This window comes from Tachypleus tridentatus, chromosome 13 (genome assembly GCF_004210375.1).
Source record: "Tachypleus tridentatus isolate NWPU-2018 chromosome 13, ASM421037v1, whole genome shotgun sequence".
NCBI classification, from domain to species: domain Eukaryota; kingdom Metazoa; phylum Arthropoda; class Merostomata; order Xiphosura; family Limulidae; genus Tachypleus; species Tachypleus tridentatus.
In genome coordinates, this window is record NC_134837.1 from 113,475,630 (window position 1) to 113,499,482 (window position 23,853).

A 23,853-nucleotide genomic window follows, 5' to 3' on the forward strand; every position below is an offset into this window, starting at 1 on the left:
AGAAACCGTACAGTTGTACAGTTTGTGGAAAATGTTATGGTGCAAGAAATAACTTAAAATCACATCAAAGAATGCACATTGGTTAGAAATTACACAGTTGTGAAGTTTGTGAGAAACAATATAAAACAAAGGATAATTTAAAAATACATCAGATAATACACACTGGTGAGAAACCTAACAGTTGTTCACTGTGTGGAGAACACTTTGGTGTAAAGAATTACTTAGTCACATCAAAGAGTACAATTTGGGAAAAAAGCCTTACAATTGTGAAGTTTGCAGAAAACACTTTGTATCAAGGAGTAACTTAAAATTACATCAAAAAATACACAGTGTGGATAAACCTTGCAGTTGTGCAGTTTGTGAAAAAAACTTTGTATCAAAGGGTAAATTAGATCAACATCTAAGAACACACACTGGGAATAAAATTTACATTTGTGTTGGAAATGACTTTAGAACAAACTTTGAATTAAAAATACATCAAAGAACACACACTGGCGAGAGACCTTGCAGTTGTACAGTGTGTGGAAAACACTTTACAAGAAGGTGTACCTAAAAAGAACATCATAAAATACATAATAACTTGTAATTTAACATAAAATATATACTGAGGAGAAACCTTAGCTGTGAAGTTTGTGGAAAACAATAAGAAAGGAATTGTATGTTAAAATACATCAGGAAGTAAAGAATGGCGAGGAATGCTATGTTTATGTCATCTCCTTTCCTCAGTGGTTAGATCTGAGGGTTAACAACACTAAAAAATGAGTTTTGATGTCAGTGGTTGACACAACAGAAATAGCATACTGTGTAGATTTGTAACATACCATATAGCATAACAAAAATGGCTAACAGTGTACCTTTTGGTCCATCTGAGCCATTTTGTTGACCTAAGCTCTTAAAAGAAAAAAATAAGAACTCAAAACCACCCCTCGTTATTAAAATAATAATCAAGCTTTCCCATAAACTTCCCTAAATTAACTGCATTAACCATGACTAAAGGAAACTTGTTTCACAGGCCTGTTTAGCATAATAAAGCTTCTTACCATCCTTATTATCCAGTGCGAAAAAGGATGATGCATGAACACTATCATTTCCCTTAACAATATTAAACACCTCAATCAGACCTCTTCAGTCTTCATTTTGTTTTCAACAGAAAACTTCTTCATTAATCTCCATCACATACATCATCCTGGTAACCCTACTCTAAACCCTTTTAACAATTCAGTGTCCTTTATTATGCATTAAAGATACATGAAAGAAAATACTCAAGGATGAACCATTACAGTTGTATAGTTTACAGAATACAACTTCATTCACAAACTTAATTAAATAGGCATCAAGGTAGACATTGTGATAAGCATAAAGATTTTATAATGAGGAACCTCCTTTGTTGAAAATAAAGTTTGGAGATGAATGGGTAGCAAGATAAATTTTTCTATAAATGTACAATGTTTCAACAAAAAACAGTAAAAAGGTAAAAGTGATTAGCATACACACAGGAATATACACTACTGGCCAATGAACATAAAGAAAAAATATGCATTTTGCATTGTCAGACTCAACCACTTATTTGAGTAGAGCTTCAAAATATGATAATTAGAAAAGGGAAAATAAAATTTAAAAAATCTTTTTTAGCATTTAATAGGGAAAATGTGAACACCATGAAATTAGCCTAAATACTAGCTGGTCAAAAGTTTAAGACCATACCAAAAAGAAGCCCTAAACAGGGTAGGAAATGCCCAACAAGAGGTCTCAGTAGTGAGTTGCAGGGCTGTCATTGCAAATAACTTCAAACATTCACTTGTTTTTTCCTTGTGATGATGGTTGAGGGAAGTCTTGCTCTCAGAACATAAAACCTTCCACCACCTAGTGCAAAAGACTGTTCTCAGTATCTACAATTACTTAAGGAATGAGAGTAAGAATGTCATCACCATGTCGACTTTCTGTGTTAAATCAATGTTTCATCTCTGGGGATGAATGGCCAAAGAAGAGAGTGGCAACATTTCTAAAGTAGTATTTCTTGACAGAAATGCTTGGTGTATTTGAACAATGGATTTGTCTGGTAGAGTTTGATGCCCTTTATGCCAAGATATTACTACCACTCAAGTAGCCCTTAATTAACTTTATGCAAAGTTTATCAAACAAATATACCATAACATGAACAATTTCATATTGACTGGTAGTTTAAATGTATGAATATCTTAACTACTGCTGGAAAATCTAACTTGGATGAATAAAAAATGTTTATCAGCAAAACTTTTCTTTGGCTTGTGTATTTGGTGGAAAATTTCACTGTTAGATATACATGACTATTTAACCCTTAAACAGTGGCCACCATCAAATTATGCTGTTACCTAAACATCCCCACTATTTGAGGGTTAAATTAAATATAATACGAAAGTTATGAGTTATATAGTTGTTGATGCAAGTGTTATATTCTTTTTAGAAGCAAGAGTTATGGTAGCATTGCTTACATTACTGTTTGTGAATCATATATATAGGGACAAGTTAGTAAAATTTAGTAATTTAAAGGTACAGTTACTTAGATCTAGGTTGTTTTGTAAGTTTAGCTATAAAGAGTGTATAGTGGCAACTCTTAAAATGTTATAATCACAGATTGTATGGGATTAAATAGAGTAGAGAAGAATAATTGGCCTTAGGTTCCAAAGTAATTGAACAAGACTATGTGAACATTTGGCATACAAGAGATGATTACTTAGAGTTCTGGATATAAAATTGTGGTAACTTATGGAGTAAGTGGATCTATCATTGATTGCATTGTGATATAAAAGATAAATCATGGGGACCCATTTTCCAAGTTTCGACACTTTTCCAAGCTGTTGCAGATGATGGTGAACTCTTGAATGGGATGAATTAAGTTCTGTGCTGGTTTTTCAACTGTTACAGCACATTCTTCATCAAATCCAGCCAGCAGCAAATCATCATTAAACTCAACAGGACGGCCTGAACGTGGTGCATCACTTAAGCTATAGTCACCTGATTTGAACTTTTGAAACCACCTTTATTTCATTGAGAGACTCCGCACCATAACCTCCTTGAACGTTTCGTGTAGTTTCTGCTGCACTTTTGCTTTTTTTAAACTTGTAAAGCATCATATGCCTAATGTGCTCCTCAGACACATCCATCTTCATAAAGGTTTATTTTATAAATGATCTAGAAAAGTGGAGTTGGGTTAGTTTCTTTTATTTGTCTGAACATTTTTATACACGTCCTACAACATATTTTAGTCATTAAAGCCTACAAAGACAGAAATGATTATGCACTTTCGGTATTAAATTTTCGGGCATTACTTATGGGATGACCTGACACATTTAAACTATTTTAAATATATTAAAAGAAGTGAATTGTATGCTGTTTGTTTGTTGTTGAAATTTATCGGCAACATGTTATAAGCACCTGCTATAAAAGAATACTGGCCCTTAAAAAAAACTAACTGACACTAGAAGATGAGGTATTTTATTGCACTATTTTGACAAAAGTAAGCTCTACTATTTCCATAAAACTTCATTCATATAATACTATTAATATGACACAGTTCATATATATATAATATATCTTTTAGAGAAGCATTATTAAGAAGTTACTGCATTTTGCTCAAGATTTAAAACTCATTACTTTGAATAAATCACCATTTCAACAGAATCATGAGCATTTAGTTTACTAGCATTATCTTAAAACACGTCTATATAATATTTTTATCAATTTAGGCTAAATCGGTTCTCAGATATAGCCAGAGATACCTTCATCGTGATCCAACATTACATGTACGAGTAATTCAGGATTTCACGTTTTTGTAACAAGGGATAAGTGGTAAACATATACTTCACATAGCCATTTTTTAATGTTATCATTAATAGAATTAGATGTACTTTCTAATTATGTTTGTTTTATTTGGTTTAACAATGAAGGATGGATTTTGTATGTCACTCAGGCTAATAGTCAGTAAAACAAATTTATCTTTTCAAGCACTGTAAGTAATGATACAGAAATCTAAATGTACATTCATGAAATTCCCAATATTTGATGGCACTACAGGTTATTACTTTCTGCTTCTACGTTAACCTTTCTGTGGTCAATCTAGAACACGCATATTTGTTATTTAAATATGAAGTTTCAAATACAACTCACCAAGAGCAATACAAACATAATTTCTTGAACATGTAACGGTTTAGACATAAAGAAATAACGGCACTGTTCGTGGTTTACAATTCGGGCTATGTTCTTCATACTTATCTCCGGGTAAATTGTTTCTAACAAGTTGACACTTCGATAACATTCGGTATTTATAAAAAACAGAAACTGAAATGCGTATGAATTATAAAAATCTGGATGACCAAGATTAAATTAGTTTTCTTTAAAATCTGTTTTTTTTCTTGAACATATATTCGCAATTTCCTGCTTTGTTGTATAATCTGCGTGGAAAATCTCTAACCTTCCACTCTGAAATACCTATGCCATCATAACCACATTCCCAGTGAAAAGTTCCAATAGATGTGCTATTATCAAAGACAGTGTGTTGTGCGGCCGAAACAACTTTCAGAACAAATTGTGTTTTCTTAACAGGAGTGATATTTCACCGATTTTCTACTTTATGTAACTCGAAATATGGTAAACCAAACCTCATATTTTCCGTGGATGTGCTCTACTGGACTCGCACATCAAACTTCAAGGCAATCCATTAAGAAATAAACTAGATAAATCCAATTTTGACTGAGTTTCTTCTTTTTCTTTTCTTGTCTTCGCACTAAAAGTACTGAAACTTATAGAAAAACATACTTAAACATTTATAGATTCTTTTCAATCTATCAGTTTTGTTTTGGTTTTTTTTAATTTCGCACAAAGCCACTCGAGGGCTATCCGTCTCTAATTTAGCAGTGTAAGACTAGAGGGAAGGCAGCTAGTCATCACCACCCATCGCCAACTCTTGGGCTACTCTTTTTTTTTACCATCGAATAGTGGGATTGATCGTGACTTTATAAAGCCCTCACGGCTGAAAGGGCGAGCATGTTTGGCGCGACGGGGATGCAAACCTGCGACCCTCAGATTACGAGTCGCACGCCTTAACACGCTTGGCCATGCCGGGCCCCCAATCTATCAGTCTACGTGTAAGCCACGTGTGCAAAAGTATTGAACAAAACTTCTCAAATTCGACGAAACTTTGTGCAAACACCTATGGAAAAAGTCACGTGAACTATCGTTCAAAAAATTTTAATACAGCTGAAAGTGAAAGTGGACATTTTTAGTTTTTATCATTCAGGTTTAAGACAGTTAATTTAGAGTAGAAATAAAAAAAAACTGGGATGAAAGGTCGTGCAGGTACATAAATGTTAGCTCAAGTTTTCACGAGAATCATACAGGAATACGGTTATTATTCATTATAAAATGACATATTAAACCACAAATTTGCTAATTTTTATGAAATTTTCCTAATTGAAGAACGTTTAAGTACTATCGACTTTATCACAAAGAATTACCAAGCTTTAGCTTACAATTACAACAATATTAGGCTTGCGATAAATTTTGTATGATAAAATTATTATTATAGATGTATCTGGTCAGCATAAAAATATTAACTTTGTTCTTAATTTGTTGTAGGAAGTAATTAAATACTATTTATTTCAACATATGCAGTTGTTAAATCTCTTTGAATATATATTTCTTTTTAAATGTTAGTAGATGTGTGTGTGTGTTTTTCTTATAGCAAAGCCACATCGGGCTATCTGCTGAGCCCAGTGAGGGAAATCGAACCTTTGATTTTAGCGTTGTAAATCCGAAGACATACCGCTGTGCTAACGGGGGCATTATTAGATGTAATTTTGAGTGTTTTTTAAAGTTTTTGTGTATTACTTTTAAAAATATTGAAAATTGGGCAAAATAGATTAGTTTGATTTATTTTGAATTTCGTGCAAAGCTACACGAGGGCTATCTGTGCTAGCCGTCCCTAATTTAGCAGTGTAAGACTAGAGGAAAGGCAGCTAGTCATCACCACCCACCGCCAACTCTTTCACCAACGAATAGTGGGATTGACCGTCATATTTAACGCCCCCACGGCTGAAAGGGCAAGCATGTTTGGTGTGACGGGGATTCAAACCTGCGACCCTCAGATTACGAGTCGAGTGCATTATCCAACTGGCCATGATGGGCCGGGCAAAATAGAAAGGTATAGTGTCAACAAAGACAGTCTTCTAAAGAATTGTGTTTTGAACATATGATAATCAACTCACATTCATTTGAAACCAAGATATCAAATAGATATTAAATATAAAAGAGTTGTGATGCATATGATGTTTACACTAATTATTAAAACATTTAACATCATTTATATTAATATTTACTTAACTTGTTTTTTTCTCTATAAGGTTGTTGTCAGAGGCCAAGTGAGTGGATTTTTAACATTTGGCATAATGGTTTATGTTTAAAACATACCAAGCATTCCTAATGAATACTCAACAATAAAGATTACAAAAAAAATATTTTAGATAGATTGGTGAATCTTTCCATAACAGAAAATGTATCTGACGTAATGGAAAGAATTCAAATGTCGATAATTCAAATTTTAAATAGTTTAAAGGTGTTCCAATAGTCTCAATAATGCCACGTTTTAGTGTAGTTTTATATTACTTGTGTTCTCCATTCTTTTTATATTTCAAGGAGAGGTGGAGGGTGACAAAACAGGGGAAACCAGATGTATACTGGCTCATACAAGCTTAAAATACATGAAACAATTAGTAGCGGTTGTCTTGATCTCTGACTACACACATTGTTTCAAAACTATGCTAAGTCGAATGTGTAAAACATATGTAGCTTATAATGACATGAAAGCAAAAATAATGTGACTTTCAAGTTGATTGTGGAGACTTTGTAATCTTTTTGAAAGATTGTTCCTATAGTTTTTAATTTGTTTCTAAGTGGTCTAGCTACAAGTTTTGATAAGAACATAAAGGTGAACTTTGTATAATCGTGGAACTATTAAATATGAAGGTTGAGCCATTTTCTGATGAGAAACCTGATGGTCTGTGGGGTATCAAATTGGAGAAAGATGAAGACCCAACATTCTCAATAACTTGTAGTAAGTTTATAAATATTTATAATTTAGATGTTTTGTGTTTTTCTCAACAAAAACTGTGTTTCGTGATGGCGAGAAACCCACTTGAATTGTAAATGTAATATCAAGACGGATGGTATTGGTATTAAAACTTTAATTAAAATAAAGTACAGAATACAAACTGCGAGTTGTACGTGCTTTAATTTAACAATGTGTCTGGTGATTGTTATGTCAGGAATGTATATAAATAAAATTAGTTCTATTCTCTTGGTTATTTTAGTCTTTGATTACATTATCCCGAATATAGTGAAATTTTTCTAATCTTATTTTGTAGATCACTTATGAGTGAGGACAAACCCAAGACCTTTCACGCATGACGAAAGTGTGATAGGTGAGATATAGTGGTAAATTCGAGAAAAACAAACAACATTAATTTCACTTGTTTTCATAATAATTTGTTTGTTTTGAATTTAGTGCAAAGTTACTCTAGGGCTATCTGCGCTTCCCGTCCCTAATTTTACCAACGAATAGTGGGATTGACTGTAACATTAAAACGCCCTCATGGCTAAAAGGGTAAGCATGTTTGGTGTGACAGTGTTTCGCACCCTTGACCCTCAGATTGGGAGTCGAGTGCCTTAACCACCTGGCTATGCCAGGCCATTATATATATATATATATTCGTAACTATTTAAACATATCTGCAACATTCTTTGCACAATAGATTATCACAGGCATATCAAAAACACCATATAATGTTTGTTTGCTTTTTAATTTCGCACAAAGCTACTCGAGGGCTATCTGTGCTAGCCGTCCCTAATTTAGCAGTGTAAGACTACAGGGAACGCAACTAGTCATCACCACCCATCGCCAACTCTTGGGCTACTCTTTTACGAACGAATAGTGGGATTTACCGTTACATTATAACGTCCCCACGGCTGGGAGGGCAAGCATGTTTGGTGCGAGGGGGATTCAAACCCGCGACCCTCGGATTACGAGTCGAACGCCTTAACACGCTTGGCCATGCCAGGCCGTAATACCATCTATTTTTTTCGTTTTGTTAAAACTCCACTTAGGCCTATTTAATTGCTTTAGAATTTTATGTATTACTATCGCGAAACTATTCACTTATATTTCGTTAAATTATCAAAGTTGTATTCTATATTTCTAAATCGGTTGGTCCTATTTCTTAATTAGACCTACTTCAATTAAATATCTAGTTTTCGCATATAGACTGATCTACTTCCAAATAATGGATTGCCTTTTATCAAAGTCCACACAGCAGATTCGCTTCGGAACTCTCTGTGACGAAATAAACTGTTCTTCTTGTCATTTATCATTAAGCCTATTTCCTCTCCTTATACCTGACTTTTAAGTTTATTTCCGTTATACGAGGGCTGTTCAAAAAATACGCGGAATGACGTCATAAAACAAAATGTACTTTATTTAGAAGTTACAGGTCTGGGACCCCTTCAAAGTACTCTCCTCCACAACGCACACACGTATCCCAACGGTGTTTCCACTTGTTGAAACAGTCCTGGTACGCTTCTTTTGTAATGTCCTCCAGCTCCTTCGTCGCATTTGCCTTAATCTCGGGAATCGTCTCAAATCTTCTTCCTTTTAAGGGTCTTTTGAGTTTGGGGAAAAAGAAACAATCGCAAGGAGCAAGGTCAGGTGAGTAGGGGAAGAACAGTGATCGAGTGTTTGGCCAAAAACTCACGAGTTCTGAAGGCCAAATTTCGCAGCAACGCGGTGCATCTTCAATTTTTCGGTCAAAATCTCGTAACAAGATCCAACTGATATCCCACACTCTTCAGCAAGCTCCCTGACAGTCAGACGTCGATTTGCCCGCACCAGGGTGTTGATTTTGTCGACGTGTGGGTCGTCAGTTGACGTGGAAGGACGTCCAGGACGCTCATCATCTTCAATGGACTGTCGACCATCCTTAAAACGTTCATGCCACTTGAAACATGCCGTACGCTTCATAGCAACATCACCGTAAGCCGTGTTAAGCATAGCAAAAGTTTCAGTCGCAGATTTTCCAAGTTTAACACAAAATTTTACAGCAAGTCGTTGCTCCTTCAGGTCATTCATTCTGAAATCCGCCAAACGAAAAAATCGCACTTCACTTAAAACCGCGTAGCTAATACGCAAATGAAGATATCTGCAATCGGGAAATGGCGTCGTAATCAGCTTATCTGTGCAAACCTAGCGACACCAAGCGGATTCCCCTGGAACCAACTGGAGCCGCGCAATTCAAACAGTCCGCGTATTTTTTGAACAGACCTCGTACTCTCTTTGATTTTTCTGCTGCTTCCAGCTCATCTAATGCTATTTATATGTTTATTGCTAAATCGTCTGCTCGATATATTCTCTAAACCAATGAGTAAGAAAAGCAACTTATAATAATCATCTGTTTTAACATTCTTATAATAATAAAAACACTAAACAATTATAAAATATTCATTCACAAAATAAACTAACTAATAATATCCACACTGAACAGTCTTTTACATCATGACACTCAATTTACCTTTTATTTGCTCTTTCATTATCATATAACCTAAAGTTATAAATGTTTTTGATGCAATGCAGTACTTGTACCACACTTACCTACTTTCCACATAATGTGTTAGCTATTCTAGAAGCTTCTTTATTTGAGATCTTATCCCCGTAACACCAAATATTCTCGCCTTTTCAACCGTGGGGGCGTTATAATGTGATGGTCAATTCAAGTATTCCTTGGTAAAAGAGTAGCCCGAGAGTTGGTGCTTGGTGGTAATAATTGATGCTTTTCCTCTAGTCTTACACTGCTAAATTAGGAACGGCTAGCGCAGATAACCCTCGTGTAACTTTGCAAGAAATACAAAACAAACAAACAAACCTTTATATGCTTCGTTTGAACTCATTGATATATTTGAATCAGACAATGGATTTAGAAGAGATATTTTACATACTTTACTGGTGTGTGCAGTAATAATCAGCAACAAAGAAGAAATAATTATATTTGATTTAAACACAAGTACAATAGCTTAGGTCAATTATATAAATCAACTCATCATTATCTGACTTGTTGTGATATTAAAAAACAACAACTTCAGAATATCTATACATGAAATTATTGTTCTTATGTTGTTTCTTTTTTTTTTGCATTTCTTAGATTTCCAAGTTGTCAACATATACAGTGTATTGTAGTCTTTTTGCTGTTTAGAGTTAACCATCTTTTCATGAGCATTTCAACTGACACGTGTCACGATTTTTAGAGAGCTACGTAGAAAGTTAATTAGATTACTTTATTATGATTGAATAGATTGTAAAAACGCATGTATAAAAGTTAATATCTCAAAACTCTTCCTCTTTCATTATAGCTTTTCCACTGATCAGAACCAGAAATAAAGAAACCAGTCATAACACGCCCTTCACAATACACCACGATACTGTAAACACCTGCAACATCTTACATACATACATACACACTGACATGTATTGGTATTCAACTATTATTGGTATTATATGTTCAACATGATATTCAAGACAGCTAGACCATCTAAGGTCTTCTCCTTGACTTCTCCCTTTGTCAAGTCATTTCATTCATCCATCAACACAAACCTGGAGCCTTCTTCGACATCAGCTGCTGACCATTTCTAATTTTAATTACTTATGAAGCTTTTGGAATTTCGTCCCACCAATCACATGCACTACTCCACACAGCTCTCGCCACCTCTTCTTTGTTTTGCTAAAGAATATTTATTCGTCTAATAACACCCATCTTTCAAGAGAATTCATCTATAAAAAAAACAGTTCTATACTATTCACCGTATTCCCAATAAAATCACAGAATTATCAACACATTTAAAGAAAATAGTTGCTACTTCAAGAACAACAGTTGAATCAGTTCTAAACTGGGGAACAGGGAAGAAACAGGACAAACAGTGTCTTTACCCCACAGTAAAAGGATGGAGAAAGCACTCACCTTATCTGTTTCTCTTTTGTCCCCCGCTCGTTCAGCGGTATGTTTACGGATTTACAATGCTAAAATAAGGGGTTCGATTCCCCAAGATGGGCCCAGCAGATAGCCCGATGTGGCTTTGCTCTGAGAATAACACACACACACAGTAATCGCTTCGGCCCGGCATGGCCAAGTGGTTAAGGCACTCCACTCGTAATCCCCGACACACCAAACATGCTCGCCCTTTCAGCTATGAGGGCGTTATAATGTGAAGGTCAACACCACAATTCGTTGATAAAAGAGCAGCCCAAGAGTTGGCGGTCATCGGTGTGACTATTTGCCTTCACCTTAGTCTTACACTGTTAAATTAGGGACGGCTAGCACAGATAATCCTCATGTAGTTTTGCGCGAAATTCAAAAACAAATCACTGTTTTAGTAATTCATATCCAGGGATGAATATTTTGTTATACATCCAGGATCATTTTACAATTATATTAAGAACTTTAATGTTTCATAATCTAATTATATCAAAACCCATACTTAAATTTATCTTTAAAAAATTATTCTATACGAGACATATCTATACCACTACTGAATAGTATTTCATGAGTGTAAGTAGTTTTACTATACAAATTATCAAGAAAACCTTTAGATATGGGATTGAGAATGAACTTTCAGCTCCATTTATAACAAGATATTATGAAACTGTATTTACTTCTATCTTTTAACACGTTTAATTATTTGCATATCGACCCATCTCTTGGTGCAGTTCATCTGTGTCTTTCTCACATTGCAGGCTAGTACTCGAAAGAACAAAGTCAACAATAGACAAGAGGTAATACTTTTCTCACATTCCTCGCATCTCTGTTTATTGTTCAAATAACAATACCAGTGGTATTTTACTTACTGACTGATAAAAGAAATATACAAACAATTCACAATACAAGTATAATAATGTGTTTTAGATTTTAAAACTACTAATTAGAACACTATGTTTCTCTACCCATTTATTCGAATGACAAACGAACAATGTGAAATATTATATCGTGGTCAATGTTGCTTACTTACACCATATAGTTAAACATGAAACAATGAAAGAAAACTGTACTTTTTAAAACAAATGTTGGTCACAATGAAGAACATTGTAAAATGTCTTCAGTATTACATCTTTAACCAACTATAAATATTATACTTCAACCAGTAAAATATTACATAATTAGTTTATGTAATGTAGATTGTGCTTTATAGCATTTTTCATATATTATAGTAAATAATTCAGAAAGACAAATGAACATAAAATGGTATTTAAAATATAATAACATTGTACTTTTATCATATTATTAAAGTTATTTGTAGAAATAAAATAAATAACAAATATCCACACAATAATTTAACAGCTCATGTTCTAATAATTAATAATCTTATTTACTGAATGTAATTCACATTTCACTAGATGTCAGGGCAGTTTAGGTGTATGATGTCACCCTTATAGTGTTTTCAATAGATAAATAATTTATGTACAACTTGACTTTAATAACAAGAAGTAAGAAATGAAACAATTAAAATGATTTTTATCAAATAACCTGAAACTTTAGACAATTAAAAATGTTTGTAAAACAGGAATTGGCCTATAAATTTAGTTAACACCACTGTGTTCTTTAGTAGCAAATCATATATTAAGATGTTCTTTTAGTTTAATGTTTTCAGTGGGGTCCACTCAACAGCTATGTGGGTATGCGTGGTACTATACTTCATGGCCTAGGATCCGTATAGTGTTCTCCCTATTAATTGTATGATTCTGGCATGTGGTCATCAACTGTATACCCACACAGTGAGTTCGGGGTGAAGGTGGAGAGCGTGGGTTCTTGAAATGTCCCCTTAACGTTGGTTCATCGCTCCGGGGTACTTGTACCGTCCAGGAGGAACCGGAACCATTCCACCTTCACTGACCTCCAAATATTCTAAAAGTAGAAAGAAAACATATCTTTTATTTATTAGACCCATTTGTTAAAAGTGCGATGAAATTTAGTGTTGGTATTTCAGGACTTTCGTTATCTGCTACTAGAGGGGGAACAGTTCAATTTGTTCTTACTTATTAACTGAGAAGCTACTGCGTTTAGCCCACATTTAATGTCTAAACGTGTTTTCAAGCATTGGAAATCCGCAGACATAACACCGTGCTACTGGGAAGACTGGTTTCCTCAATGAACAAGTCTAGTAAGCGGATGTAACTTCAAAATCATTGTTCCGCTAAGAAATATCTTTCGTAAGATGATAAACTATGACACAAGAAGCAACTAAAACGCTTGTGAATTTTCGTTCCAAACACATGTGATGTCAAAGAGTCATTTTACATGTACTGGTGTGTATTGCATGATCACAGCAGAGTCATAAATTAATTATAAAACACGAAGTACAAGTTCATGACAGGAATAACAAACGTTCTTCCAGTTTCATCATTATACTTAACCAAATGTTTTTAAACGAAACTTACTGGCTTATATCAACTTACTTTAGTTGAAAAGAATATCTCTACAAGGTCAGGCATGGCCAGGTGGGTTAAGGCGTTCGACTCGTAAACCACGGGTTCGATTCCCCGTCACACCAAAGATACTAACCCTTACAGCCGTGTGGACGTTATAATGTGACAGTCAATCCCGCTATTCGTTGGTAAAAGAGTAGCCCATGAGTTGGCGGTGGTTGGTGATGACTAGCTGTCTTTCCACTACTCTTACATTGCTAAATTAGGGACGGCTAGCGCAGATAGCCCTCGAGTACCTTTGCGCGAAATTCAAAACAAACAAACCACTCATCCCGTTCATGGGTTCGAGTGATAGCCTGACATTATATACTTCCACTTGCTGAAACCCATGATTGACAGAGAAAAAATTATTTTACCGAGAACGATAACTCTAGTGACCACACTAACATTCTCGTAACCAATCACACCTACGATACGGTATTTTTAGAAACCTATCACAGATGGCAGTAACTCCTACATTTAGCCACACGACGCCCGTGTAGCGACGCCATATGATCGTTCATATTGAATTATCTTATTTAGGTATGTGACCACTGTGATGGATTCACTAAAACATATCTGATATCACAATAAACAATTCAAAGATGTATAAAAGGAGGGAAAATAAAGAAAAATAAATTCAGATGAAATGTTGGGTAATCAGTAAAACCGCCCAATAACTACCCACAATCAAAGTGGAGAAGTCTTTATTTAACAACTGGATGAATAACAGGGAAAGGCGGGAAGTGCAGAAACAATGAGAAAGAGACAAAATTCAAAAGATATGTTATCTGTGGTAATAGACATGGACAGAGACTTGATGAATCAGGAAAGGAAAAATGTAACACATTCAACAAGAGACTGGGCAGAGACAATGGAACTGACTAAAGCCACACATGTATATAGAAAGTGTTGACACCCACAAAATAAGATGCCACTCCATGATGAGAAACTTGGGAGAATACGAGTACAATCAATTTAACACCAAATTTAGAGAGCCAGGAAAATGGAAAGTTACAATCATAATGCGGTGACCATGAGCACAGAAACCTGGAATTGGTACCACTGGCTCTATGATATAAGTGACCACTTTGAAGATGTTGTAATGCACCATAACAACCACCATCCCAGCAGAAGTAGAGGGAAGTGGGACAAAACTTAAGAACCTCAGTAAAGGTGGTATGGAGTGAACACTCCATGGTAGACCACAGATTGGAAGGTGATGGATGTGTGAATTATTCATTCCAAACGTGAAGATGAAGGAGGAAGCTAAACTTTACTGAGGTTGAAAAGAAGAACTAATCACTGAATGAGGTATTGAGAAGGGTAAGAAGAGACTTCTTCCATCATCAGGAATCCTATTCAATAGTGCATCTTGTTAGAGCAGAGTAGTGTGGTCTCTGGACTTCAAATGGATGGAAGCACGCAGGAGCCAATAATCCACAGAATGAAGTGTGCAAAGACTCAGAGTTGGTAAAAAGTTTATACCTCCACACAACTTAGAGCCAAGGTTAGTCTGAATGGTAGGGTCTTGAATTTGAGAATTGGACTTAAAGTTGCAAACAGCTATCAATAAAGTGGACACTATGGGGCAGAACAATAAAGTGTAGATTACTGGGATTAAATTAGGTTTCTGGTATCACATGTTTCTATTAGGTTTCTATCACAAACGTTGAAGTAGCCAAAATCAAGTTTAGCCATGGGAAATAAATGAATAACAAGTCAGAAGATTATAAGTCCCACTGATGAAAATTAGGATAATAAGATATACAGTCAATAATGATGAAGAACAATCAGACAGAATAAATGAAATATTATAAGTAGTAAAGCTGTGTAATGTAGAAACTATTAAAGCATAATCAGTTAACAAAATACTGATAAATCTCTTATGGGCAAACCATCTAATGGTATCTAGCCCACAAACTATGGAATAATAAAGAATGTGTAAATTGACCAGAATTACCTCAAAACACACATTCATAATTAATGTCTAACTTAACAGATATCTAAATTAACAAGGACAATGAAGGGCACATAATTAGGTCCTGCACTTCTAAAAATTAGGATTATAATAGTAATAGTAATGAACATCCAAGACAATTAAGTTTACCAAGAAAAACAAAGTAGCAATCAGTAACTAACTTTCAATTCATCTAAAGTAACTCAGATGACAGAGGACATAAATATCTAACTTACCAAAGTATGAGCACTGATGACAGGAATTATATAATTTCCCAATGTTTGAATAAGGACAAAGCTATAAGCAGGGCATCTTAACTGTGGATATATCAACTCTGTATATGTTGAGAAACTTACTAAAGATCTCCTGGAAGAACTGGAAATAACAGGAAGAAAGGAGGGAAAAAACAATACTCCACCAAAGTGAATGAAATGACACTGGTGGAAGATGTCGGAAAAACTGTCCAAATTTATTTATCACTGGTTGTATTGTTCCTCTGAGCAGTGTAATGTTGGAGAGAAAAACGATCACAAGATGTGCATGTGAATCTTAAGCCCAATGAATTTACATCTGTACCTCTTCTGCAGATAAAACTGAAGTCAATAGCGTTTTTTAACTGTAACAAATGTCTGTGTTTTAATACATTAATCTAAAATTCATCCACAAGTGAATACAAAAATATAATACAACTAAGCACGCAGGTGCTAATTTTCGTACATGAGCGAGCATGCGCATAAATTAATCGATGCTTATTTTGATACATGTGCTTGCAGATGATTATTTTCATATATATGTGCGCGCAGGTGCCTATATTCATACATTACCTCGCAGGTATTTATTTTCGTAGATGGGCGCACAGGTCCTGATTTTGGTACATGATCGCGCAGTTGGTCATTTTGGTAAATGCGCAAGCCAAAGCTTAGTTTATTACATGAGCGTTAGCAAATAAATTGATAGAAAAGCGTCCATTTACGTTCATTGGTAGATGCGCACGCACATGCTTATTTCTCTACATGAGTGCGAAGGTGCTGATTTTGTGCATAAATTTGTACATTGACACGCAAAAATCTTATTTTCGTATATGTGCTTGTATGTGCATAAATTGAAAGATGCGCGCGCAAGAGCTTATTTGAGTACATGCGAACGTAGGTGCATATATTGACACATGTATACGCAGGTGCTTATTTTGTTAGATGCACGTGCAGGTGCTTATTTTGGTACATGCTCAAGCAGGTGCTTGTTTTCAGTTTCGCATGCCAGTGCTTACTTTAGTACATGCGCGAGAAAGTGCTTAGTTTATTACATGTGCGCGTGTGTTCATAATTTGGTAGTTGCGCGCACAGGTACTTACTTTGGAACGTATACGCAGATGCTTATTTTGGTATATGCGCACGCAGGATCTTATTTTTTGTACACTTGCACGAAGTTCCTATTTTCGCACATGCGCATAAATTGGTAGATGCACATGCAGGTGCTTATTTTAGTACATGCGCTCGAAAGTGTTTATTTTGGAAAATGCTCGCGCAGATACGTATTTTGGTACATGGGCGTGCAGGTTCTAAATTTTTGTACATGTAAGCGCATGTGCATGAATTGACAGATGCACGCAAAGGAGCTTATTTTGGTACATGCGTATCAAGGATCTTTTTTTCGTTATCTGCGCGCATGTACTTATATTGGTAAATGCGAGCACAGGTGTTTATTTTTGTACATCCGCGCAGGTGCTTGTTTTGGAACATGCGCCCATAAGTGCTCATTTTCGTACATGCGCACGCATGTGCTTATTTTAATACATGTGCGCGCATGTGCTTATTTTAATACATGCACACTCAAGTGTTTATCTTCGTACATGTGTGTTCAGGAGCTTATTTTAGTACATGCGCGTGCTGGTACGTAAATTGCTAGATGCGAATGCACTTGCTTATTTTGGTACATGCGCGATCAGGCGCTTTTTTGGTAGATGCGCACGCTGGTGCTTATTTTATTCATGATCGCGAAGTTAGTAAAATTGCAGATGCGCTCGCAGGTGCGTGATTTGGTACAATGGTGTTCACATATTTCAGCAAATAATACGGATTCATTATTTTTGGCTTTCATTAAAATTATCATAAGCTTCTAATTATTTTTTAATATGTACACGCTAGTAAAGATGTTAATCAAACAACGGATTTTGTCTGCAATGAACAGAATCAAAAATGATTGAGATCATGGAAATTGGTGGTTAAGAGATGTCAAAAGTTTCTTCAAATCTTAGGTATGACGTATGGAAGTATTGTCGTCTTCGGAGTAGCTGTATATCACAAATCATACTGAGATATTCATTCTAAAGGAACGAAAAGTTCATTGTATGTCAGGAAAATATACCCCAAATCGTGAATCCACCACCATAGACTTGAATATTTGGGACACATAAGAGGGGCGATTTATTGTCGTGGATCTTTCTTAATCTGTCTTCTTCTACCTATGTAAATAAACAAAAAAAATGTGGTCTACACTTTTGGATCATAGGTGTGTTATAAGAGTAAGGTCAAATTTCATTCTTCAAACAATAGTAAACTATAATTGGCAGTGGATACTGTTGATTGACTGCTGTCATTATAGTATTCCCGTTCAAAGTTAAGGAATTCATAGAGCAAACAGCTCTTGAATCGTTTTGTTAGACTATTCAAAAGAAAGGAAATCAACAATAAATCAGATTAGGTCAACATGTTTCCTTGGGTGTTTGGATTGCTTGCTTTGGCTTCATCTGACGAAAAGATATTGAAGTAAGTATTGGCATTAAGAACTTGATTCAACTGCCCGAATGGTTTTTAGAACAATATTATTGTAACTTTATTTCTGACAAAAGTTGTATTTCGTGTAACTTCATGAGAATTGGTATGCCAGAAGATTCATATACACATGCAGTATGAAGGAATATTAATTGTAGTTTGTTTATAATTAGAAAAAAACAGACCAGATAATGGTATCAGAGGAAGAGCAAGATTATAATATGAAAAATTCAGTGCTTTTACATTACAGCAACAAGATAATTTCACTACATGAATCACATTCTAAATACTATTATTTCGATATTTTTTTTATATAAAGTAAGAAAATGTTAACCCTAGTTACAACATAAATTCACGTGTTCTTTCATTTTGATATTGCATTTGAACTCTTGTATAAGACACCTACTTTGTAAATGAAACTTAAATCGCTTACAGGAATTATTTGACGCTGAAGCGAATTACATACCTCACCGTCAAAAGCGGATTGTAAAACGTTTGATTTATAAAATTCATATTAACCTGTTACTTTGTTGTATAAAAGAGCGTACAGAATCATATGTATAAAACTATTTCACATTGCTTATTAATATACTGCAGACAATAAATTATTATTTGTTTTCTTAAAATCAGATACACGCTCATATGTGTTACGTAGCAGGAGAAAAACTCCATTCACAAACAATCGAAGAATCAGAATATCTTGTTGCAAAATCAGCAGTTACTAAAACGTAGCAAATTAATCCTTGTGTATCTATATCTGTTGAATGAAAGATGAAATCACTGTCACTACTCCAATCATTCACACGTGAAAATAGTAAAGAAAACAAAATCTGAAACACACATGCGTGCACATGTACCAAAATCAACACTTGCGAGAGCATGTACCAAATTTCGCACATGCGCACGCTGCTACGAAAATCAACACTTGCGCGAGCATATACCTATTTTTGCACCTGTTCGCGCATCTACAAAAATGAGCACTTGTGCGTGCTTGTACTATTTTTCGCACTTGTGTGCGCATGTAACAATTTATGCCCCTACGCGCACATGTACGAAAGTTAGCACTTGCGCGTGCATAAACCAATTTACGCACCTGCGCGCGCATCTGTAATAAAAGTACCTTCGCGCGCTTCTATGACAATCAACACTTGCGCGAGCATGTACCAATTTACCCAGGTGGGTTTAGACGTTCGACTCGTGATCTGTGGGTCGCGGGTTTGAATTCTCGTCACACCAAACCTGCTCGCCCTTTCAGTCATGGGGTGTTATAATGTTACGATCAATCCCTCTATTCTTTGGTAAAAGAGTAGCCCAAGAGTTGGCGGTGAGTAGTGATGACTAGTGCTTTCCCTCTATTCTTACACTGCTGAATTAGGGACGGCTAGCGCAGATAGCCCTCGTGTAGCTTTGCGTGAAATTACAAAAACAATCAAACAAATAACAGGAAAGGAAGTGAAACTAACAATAAAATCTACAAAAGACTAGACACCAGGAGGGGGATGACATACAAGCCATTCTCCTTTTTCAAAAGGCGTTCAGGGACCGTGTGAACACATAACAGCAATCTTTAACTTATCACTCAGTTCTGGATACATCCCGGCTTTTGGGAAGCAAGCAATTGTCTTTGTGTTCTATAAAAAAGGAAAACCAGCAAGTAAACCAAACAATTACCCCCCGATGAGCTTGGCCAACTGTGTAGGAAAAATTCTCGAAAGAAGAATTAGTAATAGACTCTCAAATTGTTTAGAAATAACTTGAAAATTACCAGAATTAAAAATAAACTTAGAAAATATAGAGACAGACCACAGATCACCTGGCTATCTAACTTCCTGGAAGGTAGAAGTTGGAAAGTAAATGTCAGGGGAACCTTATATATGTAAAAACGGCTCGTTTGGGTTGAGAAAATATTTTACGTTGGGGAGCGAACTACATTTCTACATTCTTCGGTCATCCTTTGTGAACCTGACGATGCCGTTTTTACATATATTTCTCTACAAGTGGGTTTTCTCGACATCACTGATTATTATTTCATCAGAGGAACCTTCTCCTTTATTCCAGAGGTTGGTGTCCCCCAAGGAGGGGTAATTAGCCCTACTCTGTTCATCAATATGTCCTTAAAACACCCAAACTTGGAGTATGCATCACAATTCGCGGACGATGTTGTGGTCTGAAAATGTGCTCCCACCCCATCTGTAACAGCGACAAATCTACAACTGTTGTTAGATAATATAGAAGAACACTGTTCAGAAATATTGTGTTAAACCAAACTTACCAAAAATCAATTAGTTACATTCACAAACAAAACATAAAAGAGATCCTTCCAAATTACACACGAGCGAAACACTTCTCCATACCACAACAAACCTGTTAGATTTAACCGTCAATACGAAACTAATATGGGTGAAACATGCAAATAATGTATTTATAAAAAATGGAAACGCACAAATTATGCAAATAGTCTAACCGGCAAAAACCAAATAACCTCACCAGACACGATAATAAAAATCTACAAAACATATATACGACCTACTATCGAATATGCATTTCCAGTATGGTTAAACATAGGACTGAAACACATAAATAAAATACAATCAATACAAAACTTAATAATTACTGCAGCATACAAAGTCTCTCGTAGTACATTGTGAAAATTTATGTACAAATATACAAACCACAGCCAACACACTCTTGCATAGTTCTCTAACTTACTTTTAAAAAAATTGACAAAAAAACGATCTATTGTGTGAACTTGATCACTACTCCAAAAGTGATGAAAGTAGACCAAAGTATTAAAATTAAAAAATGCATTTTATAATCTAAAAATTGTCAAATTTCCTTTGTGTAATCTGCAAAACTTCCTAATTGAACACCACTCGTTTTTAAACATTCGAAACCAAAATTGTGAATCAATCACTGCTATACGAGGTCTGTTCAAAAAATACGCGGACTGTTTGAATTGCGCGGCACCAGTTGGTTCCAGGGGAATCCGCTTGGTGTCGCTAGGTTCGCACAATCAGCTGATTACGACGCCATTTCCCGATTGCAGATATCTTCATTTGTGTATTAGCTACGCGGTTTCAAGTGAAGTGCGATTTTTTTGTTTGGCGGATTTCAGAATGAATGACCTGAAGGAGCAACGACTTGCTGTGAAATTTTGTGTTAAACTTGGAAAATCTGCGACTGAAACTTTTGCTATGCTTAACACGTCAACTGACGACCCACACGTCGACAAAATCAACACCCTGGTGCGGGCAAATCGACGTCTGACTGTCAGGAAGCTTTCTGAAGAGTGTGGGATATCAGTTGGATCTTGTTACGAGATTTTGACCGAAAAATTGAAGATGCACCGCGTTGCTGCGAAATTCGGCCCTCAGAACTCGTGAGTTTTAGGCCAAACACTCGATCACTGTTCTTCCCCATCCCCCTACTCACCTGACGTTGCTCCTTGCGATATTTTCTTGTTCCCCAAACTCAAAAGACCCATGAAAGGAAGAAGATTTGAGACGATTCCCGAGATTAAGGCAAATGCGACGAAGGAGCTTGAGGACATTACAAAAGAAGCGTACCAGGACTGTTTCAACAAGTGGAAACACTGTTGGGACAAGTGTGTGCATTGGGGAGGAGAGTACTTTGAAGGGGTCCCAGACCTGTAACTTCTAAATAAGGTACATTTTGTTTTATGACGTCAGTCCGCGTATTTTTTGAACAGCCCTCGTATGTATAACACACTGTTTGTTCTGCTACGACAATAAGAAAATGTGAGATTGTATGTTTATTACACATTCATTTAATAAACTATAAAATTTCAGAATGGCTATTTCAGTCGCATGTAATCTAAAATTATACACGAATGGTTTAAGTTTTTTTTTAAATTCAAGTGCTTCACTCACATCCTCCCCATGAACACATAATTTAAGCACTTTATGTACATATATGCTTTTTATGTTTGATTTCCTTTATTATTCCATTGATATACTTGTATGTACACACACACACACTGTATTTCAGCTTTCTTTACGCGCCTTGCAAGTTTATAAGTCTTTAATCGTTTATGAGTTAACGTTCGTTGTTTTTCACGTGTAAGTAATATAAATAAGCTATTCTACTTTTAAAATTATTAAAGTTTACAAAAAATTTGCAAACAATATGTATGTTACGTATAGTAGAGTAGCAATTTCTAATAAAGAGAAAACTAAATGAAAATATTAGAAATGTAAATAGAATGACACTAGATGACAGCACTAAAAAAAGGCTTAGAAAAGTGATGAGTTAATAGTGTGAACTGTCCTCGTTTTCTTGTAAGCAAGTTTTTTTATTGGAAGTAAAAAAAATTGTAATATTTTTACAGACTCATCTTGTGTTTTCCCTATTACTAACAGTAAACCTTCTTGAATTTACAATTGAAGGCAAAGAGAGCTTTGAGAACATGGCTGTATCATACTAAAAACATCCCTGGAAAAATGTTAATTTACTTTATTCAGTGAACTTCCTTCAAAGACAATAACAGCTGGGGTAAAATCTTGCTATTTGCCAATCAGCTATTTAAGGGGTAAGACATGGAAACAAACGTGATCACCAAAGAAGGGAATGACTAGGGTTGTAAAATTTGTACAAGGATTCTAACATAGGATGGGAAATAAAAGGATGGAATCTCTAACAGAAAAACGTAAAAATGTCTTAACTAAAGATAAATAGCAATGTATAAATAAACTTCTGTTTAATCCAGATTGTTAAATCCTCATTCTTCATAATGAACATTATGAAATGATTCAAGCAAATAATTCAAAATATTCAAATATCCTGTATCATGTTAAAAATTCAGTAAATTTTCTTTTTCCTTCACAATCACTGTACTTAATATCACATTAGGACATATGAATTCATGAACAAAAGAAAGAGAAACACTAAAGAATTTATCAGACAAGGATACATTGCTACAGCGAAACCAAACTATCCTTAAAACATCTCAAACTGAATGTTATGAAATAAAATATAATGACACAATAATAATGTATGTTGAATAAAGTTGTAATGTTTACTTCCATAAAAATAATTTTACGTCATTATAAGCAGAAGTATCAAATGAGAGGAACATCTTGATAGTGTGTCATAAAAATTGTCTTCTTATTTTAGTTGTTAAAAACAAACAGTAACAAAGGCTATAGATTATATTCATCACATTTTTATGACCTACAAATGAAATGATGTCTGACAAAAGTACTTGAGGGAGAAGTATACGTATCTAGAGTTGCATAGTAAATGTTGCTACAAAGAACTGTGACTATACAGCAATATCTGTAAGTCAAACACAGCCTGTAATAAAAACAATCTACAAAAAACATTTTTTGGAAACTGTGTACTAGTCATTCTGTTAACAACTGCATTATTATTTCTTAACTTAAGAAAAAAACAACCAACATGTCATTGAAGTATGCTTGTTTGTTATTGGATAAAACAATATAGTTTAATATAATATAGTACTGGTTAATGCATACAAATTACTGTTTAAAACATTAAAAATAAACACCAGCTAACGAACCAACACTAAGTATACAATTAACTTTTAATGCATTCTATCCATTCATCCATCC

At 35.1% G+C, this 23,853-nt stretch overlaps 2 long non-coding RNA genes across 2 annotated transcripts in view; one reads left to right on the forward strand and one right to left on the reverse strand.

Annotated features, from left to right (window-relative positions):
* LOC143239947 (uncharacterized) overlaps window positions 1-23,853 on the forward strand; it is a 195,724-nt gene that overhangs the window by 156,051 nt on the left and 15,820 nt on the right. The window lies entirely within an intron of this gene.
* Window positions 11,699-23,853, reverse strand: part of LOC143239948 (uncharacterized) — a 29,677-nt gene continuing 17,522 nt past the window's right edge. Inside the window, exon 3 of the long non-coding RNA XR_013021458.1 lies at window positions 11,699-12,971. This is a non-coding gene — a long non-coding RNA (uncharacterized LOC143239948). The remainder of the gene's footprint in view (window positions 12,972-23,853) is intronic.